This window comes from Triticum dicoccoides, chromosome 1A (genome assembly GCF_002162155.2).
Source record: "Triticum dicoccoides isolate Atlit2015 ecotype Zavitan chromosome 1A, WEW_v2.0, whole genome shotgun sequence".
Taxonomy (NCBI): domain Eukaryota; kingdom Viridiplantae; phylum Streptophyta; class Magnoliopsida; order Poales; family Poaceae; genus Triticum; species Triticum dicoccoides.
Genome location: NC_041380.1, coordinates 170,105,769 through 170,111,487, shown reverse-complemented (window position 1 = coordinate 170,111,487; position 5,719 = coordinate 170,105,769).

The window sequence follows — 5,719 nt, the reverse complement described above, 5'->3', positions numbered from 1 at the left end:
ACGGACTCGCACCACTGCTGAGATGCTCGAGGATAAGGACCGAGAAAATCGGGCCTTAAGGCTAGAGCTCTTCAACACCCGTGCTGACCACTGGGCCACTTTGACTCGGTTCGCACCGGCGGTGCAAGCTGGATATTCAGATATGCGCGATCTCTATCCTGTGAGATCTGCTCTGCCAGACGTGATGGTTTGGCGTGATGTAGGAGGCATCACCCCACCTCGCGGTCCCCGCAGGCCACCGTTTGTTGGTCCAAGGCCTCATCCTAGCCCCTATGGTCCACAAGCTCCGCGAGACCGTCTGTTTCCGGATGATCATGTTGAACTCCCAGGCTATGGAGGTGACTTTTACGAGGACTACTACGGATCGGTCTGAGTTAGTGTTAGTATCACTAGTTCGCACTAGCTGTGTCGTCTATCGTCCCGCGTGACTCGTGGGATATGACCTAGTTTGTACTCTTTCCGGAGATGTAGAAAAATAATGTATAGGAGCTTGGAATGTCTCCGATGAGATGTAATCCTCTTTTCACCATAATAGTACTTTGTTTGGTCTTGTACTAAACCCTGTATGGTGTGTATGACGATGGAATAAAGAAGCAGTTTCTGTATCTACCATGTCATACGGATGATCATCTTGCATTCCGAGTTATTTCTTACATTATAAATCCTATGTCGGAATTTTACCATCCTGACTAAAACATTGTCTTGATTTCCTAGGATGGTCAACACGCGCGCTAACCCTGCTTCTCAAGAGCAGGCCGAAGGCAGTGAAGCCAGGGATGTAAATCTGCCTCATCCTCCTTCACTAGCCGAGGTGATGATGGAAGCTGAGAGAAACAAGCGGGAGACGAACCGTTTGTTGGAGCGTATTGAACAGAATACAGCACACCATCAGAGGGCTAACGTGGTGTCACTCAGTGATTTTATCAAATTGCATCCACCCACGTTCCACCACTCCGTCGAGCCTCTCGACGCTGATGACTGTCTTCGCAGTATCTCTCACAAACTGCGTTCCGCGCTGGTAGCGGAGGCTGACAAGGTCACCTTTGCTGCATATCATCTTGAAGGCCCCGCCAGTCTATGGTGGGAGAATTATGGAGCTATGCACCCAGCGGGCCATGTCACTACTTGGGCTGAGTTCAGCGAGGCTTTCCGTGAACATCACATTCCGGAGGGTCTCATGGACCGTAAACGTGAAGAATTTTGCAGTTTCACCCAAGGCCGACTTTCTGTGGATGCCTATAGCAGGGAGTTTGGTAATCTCGCCCGATATGCAACTGAGGAAGTGTCTACTGACGCCAAGAAGCAAGCAAGGTTCCGTAAGGGCCTTAGTCCTGAGCTTCGCCGTGACCTCCGTCTGCATGAGTGCACATCTTTTTCGAAACTTGTCAACAAAGCCATCAGTGCTGAAACTGGTCAGACTGACTATGACGCAACCCGCAAGCATGGACGTGACACGGGTTCCTCATCCGGTGCTGGTTCTCAGAAGCGCCGCGTGTGGGTGCCCAACACCGCCCTGCCACCCAGGTTCACACCGAGGCCATCTTTCCAGGCGCCTCGCCCTGTACAACAGTCTGCTCCAGCCAAGCCCTATGGGGGTCCAACCAATAATGTTCCTCCACGTACCAGTTCCGTGACTTGTTTCAAGTGTGGGGAATCTGGTCACTATATGCGTGAATGCCCCCAGACCAACCCCAATCAATCTGCTAAAGCTGTTGGCCGTGGCAAGCCGACAGGAAAAGTATTCCACGCCAAGCCGGTCACCGCTTCACGTGGCCATGTCAACTGTATCTCTGCCGAAGAAGCTCAAGAGGATCCCAACGTCGTTCTCGGTACGCTTCTTGTTAACTGCCACCCGGCATCTGTCCTTTTCGATACAGGAGCCTCTCATTCTTTTATATCTGAAAACTATGCTCGCTTGCATAACGTCGCATTCGGTGATATGCCAACCTCTATGGTAATTCAAACTCCGGGATCCAAATGGCAAACTTCTAGAGTAAGCCATGGAAATGAAATCCAAGTCGACAGACTTGTTTTCCTCGCGTCTTTGATAGCCCTTAAATCTTCAGATATTAATATCATTTTGGGTATGGACTGGATGTCAGCTCATCAAGCCAAAATTGATTGCTTCTCTAGGACTGTTCAACTCACCCATCCTTCGGGGAAGATAGTCAATGTCTTGACCCGAATAGCCAAGCAACAATTATATTCTCTTAACGCCAGCCCTTTGCCAGACCTTGAGGACGTTCCGGTAGTCCGTGACTTCCCGGATGTCTTTCCAAAGGAATTGCCAGGTGTTCCACCTGACAGGGATGTTGAGTTTGTAATAGACCTCATTCCAGGAACCGTTCCGATTGCTAGAAGACCTTATAAGATGGCACCCCTAGAACTAGCCGAGCTTAAGAAACAACTCGATGAGTCCTTGAAAAAGGGTTTCATCCGACCTAGCTCATCTCCGTGGGCTTGCCCCGTCCTATTCGTCAAGAAGAAGGATGGTACGGACCGGATGGTTGTAGATTACCGACCTGTTAATTTGGTCACAATCAAGAACAAATATCCACTTCCTAGGATCAACGACCTGTATGATCAGCTCGCTGGATCCTCAGTCTTCTCCAAGATGGATTTGAGGTTGGGCTACCACCAAATCAAAATCAGAAACGGGGACATTCCTAAAACGGCCTTTGTTACTCGTTACGGCCAATACGAGTACACCGTCATGTCCTTCGGATTAACCAACGCTCCAGCCACCTTTTCTCGGTTAATGAACTCAATCTTCATGGAGTATTTGGATAAATTCGTCGTGGTTTACCTCGATGATATACTCATCTACTCCAAGAACGAGGAAGAACATGCCGAACATCTAAGGCTAGTGTTGCAGAAACTTCGAGAGCACCGCCTTTATGCCAAATTTTCTAAATGTGAATTCTGGTTGTCAGAAGTGACCTATCTGGGTCATGTAATATCTGGTAAAGGTATTGCTGTTAACCCTGAGCGAGTTCAAGCCGTTCTTAATTGGACTCCACCTGAATCGGTCAAGCAAGTTCGGAGTTTTCTGGGCTTAGCGAGCTATTGTCGTCGCTTTGTCGAGAACTTCTCCAAAGTTGCCAAACCTCTAACCGAACTCCTCAAGAAAGATAAGAAGTTCGAATGGACTCCACAATGTGAGCACATCTTTCAGGAATTGAAAAGACGCCTGACTTCTGCTCCCGTACTGGTACCGCCAGACTTTTCTAAGGACTTTGCTATCTACTGCGACGCCTCGCGACAAGGACTAGGTTGCATTCTCATGCAAGATCGACACGTAATTGCCTACGCTTCACGGCAATTGCACTCACATGAGGAGAATTATCCTGCTCATGATCTAGAGCTTGCAGCCGTAGTCTATGCACTTAAGACCTGGCGACATTACCTCCTCGGTAATCGTTGTGAAATATTCACTGATCACCAAAGTCTGAAGTATATTTTCACCCAACCGGATCTGAATCTCAGGCAAAGACGTTGGGTTGAATTGATCACAGACTTCGACTTAGGAATAACCTACACCCCAGGGAAAGCCAACGTCATGGCTGATGCGCTAAGTCGTAAATCTTATTGTAACAACCTGATGTTACAACAAAGTCAACCGCTTCTCCATGAGGAATTCCGGAAGCTTAACCTTCACATTGTTCCTCAAGGATTTCTCTCCACCTTGGTGGCGAAACCTACTCTTACGGATCAAATCATTGCTGCCCAGAAGCGAGATAAGGGAATAGCTAAGATCAAGGAGAACATTGCTAGCGGAGGTGCTAGTTGTTTCTCCACAAATGATCATGGTGTTGTGTACTTTGAGAACCGTCTAGTGGTTCCCAAGAACCAGCATCTACGGCAGTTGATCCTTAAGGAGGCTCATGAATCTCCTCTCACTATTCATCCCGGTAGTACTAAGATGTATCAGGACCTACGCCAGAGGTTCTGGTGGACTAGGATGAAGAGAGAAATTGCTCAGTATATTGCTAATTGCGACGTCTGTCGTCGTGTAAAAGCAGAGCATCAACGGCCTGCTGGCACCCTTCAACCCCTATCTATTCCTGAATGGAAATGGGATAAAATTGGTATGGATTTCATTACCGGTTTTCCCAGGACTAAGAGAGGGAATAATGCTATCTTCGTCGTGGTCGATCGTCTTTCCAAAGTAGCCCATTTCTTACCTGTTCGTGAGAGTATAACCGCTAGTCAACTGGCAGACTTATACATCTCCCGAATAGTGTCTCTTCATGGTGTTCCTTTGGAAATTAACTCGGATCGAGGAAGTCTTTGCACCTCTCGATTTTGGGAAAGTTTCCAAAATGCTATGGGAACTCGTCTCTCCTTTAGCACCGCTTTCCACCCTCAGTCGAGTGGTCAAGTGGAACGCGTCAACCAAATTCTAGAAGACATGCTTCGAGCCTCTGTTATCTCATTCGGAATGGACTGGGAGAAGTGCCTTCCGTTTGCCGAATTCGCTTATAACAACAGCTATCAATCTAGCTTGGGTAAAGCCCCTTTTGAAGTTCTCTATGGACGACGATGTCGAACACCCCTTAACTGGTCAGAGACCGGGGAAAGACAATTCTTTGGCCCGGATATGATTCAGGAAGCAGAAGAGCAAGTTCGTATCGTTCGTGAAAAGTTGAAAACAGCTCAATCTCGTCAAAAGAGTCAATATGACCGAAAACATAAGGCTATGACTTTCGAGGTTGACGAGAAGGCTTATCTTCGGGTCACCCCTCTGAAGGGAACCCATCGTTTCGGTATCAAAGGCAAATTGGCTCCTCGTTACATTGGACCTTTTCGCATTCTTGCCAAACGAGGAGAAGTTGCCTACCAGTTGGAACTACCTCCGCATCTCTCCAGAGTCCACGATGTCTTCCACGTTTCTCAACTTAGGCGTTGCTTCTCGGATCCTATCCGTGAAGTGGACCACGAAATGCTTGATCTCCAAGATAATCTTACATATCGAGAGTACCCCGTTCGTATCCTCGATCAGGCCGAACGTACCACCCGACGTCATAATATCAAGTTTCTCAAGGTTCAATGGTCGCACCATTCTGAGGATGAAGCAACTTGGGAAAGGGAGGATCGTCTTCGACTCGAGTACCCCGCCTTCTTCCCGGAGGAACCCAAATCTCGGGACGAGATTCTTTTGAGTGGGGGTGAGTTGTCACAACCTAGCTAGTCATGCATTAGAGTGTTGCATCATGGTTACTCTTTCATCAGAAACTTGAAATGGGGATGACAGAACCCCCAGTCCCCTCTGAAACCAACTAGGGTTTACTAAAATAATTTTCAATGAACCTGAAATGCCCTTCTAAAATGCCCATCATTTTTGTCTTGGTTCAGAACCTCTGCCAAAAGTGGTGCACATTTTCCTAGGCCATCTTAGGGTTTTTGAATTAATTCATAAATATTTGAATTTGGGCATTTAAAATAATATAAAATATTTAAATGCTCAAATATCTCCAAACTAAAATGTTTCATGTTGGAAATAATCCAACTATGGGCCAGGAATAGTTTGGTGATTTTTGAACTTGCCTAGGTATTTTATTTAATTCAACAAAGTTGCAGATATATTAAATAAAACAAAAACAGAAATATATATAACAGGAGGAGCTTACCTGGGCTCCTCCACTGTGCGGCCCAGCCAGCTGGCTGGCCCAGCCGGCAGCCGGCCCAGCCCACCTCCCTCCTCTGTTGTCTTTGCCCC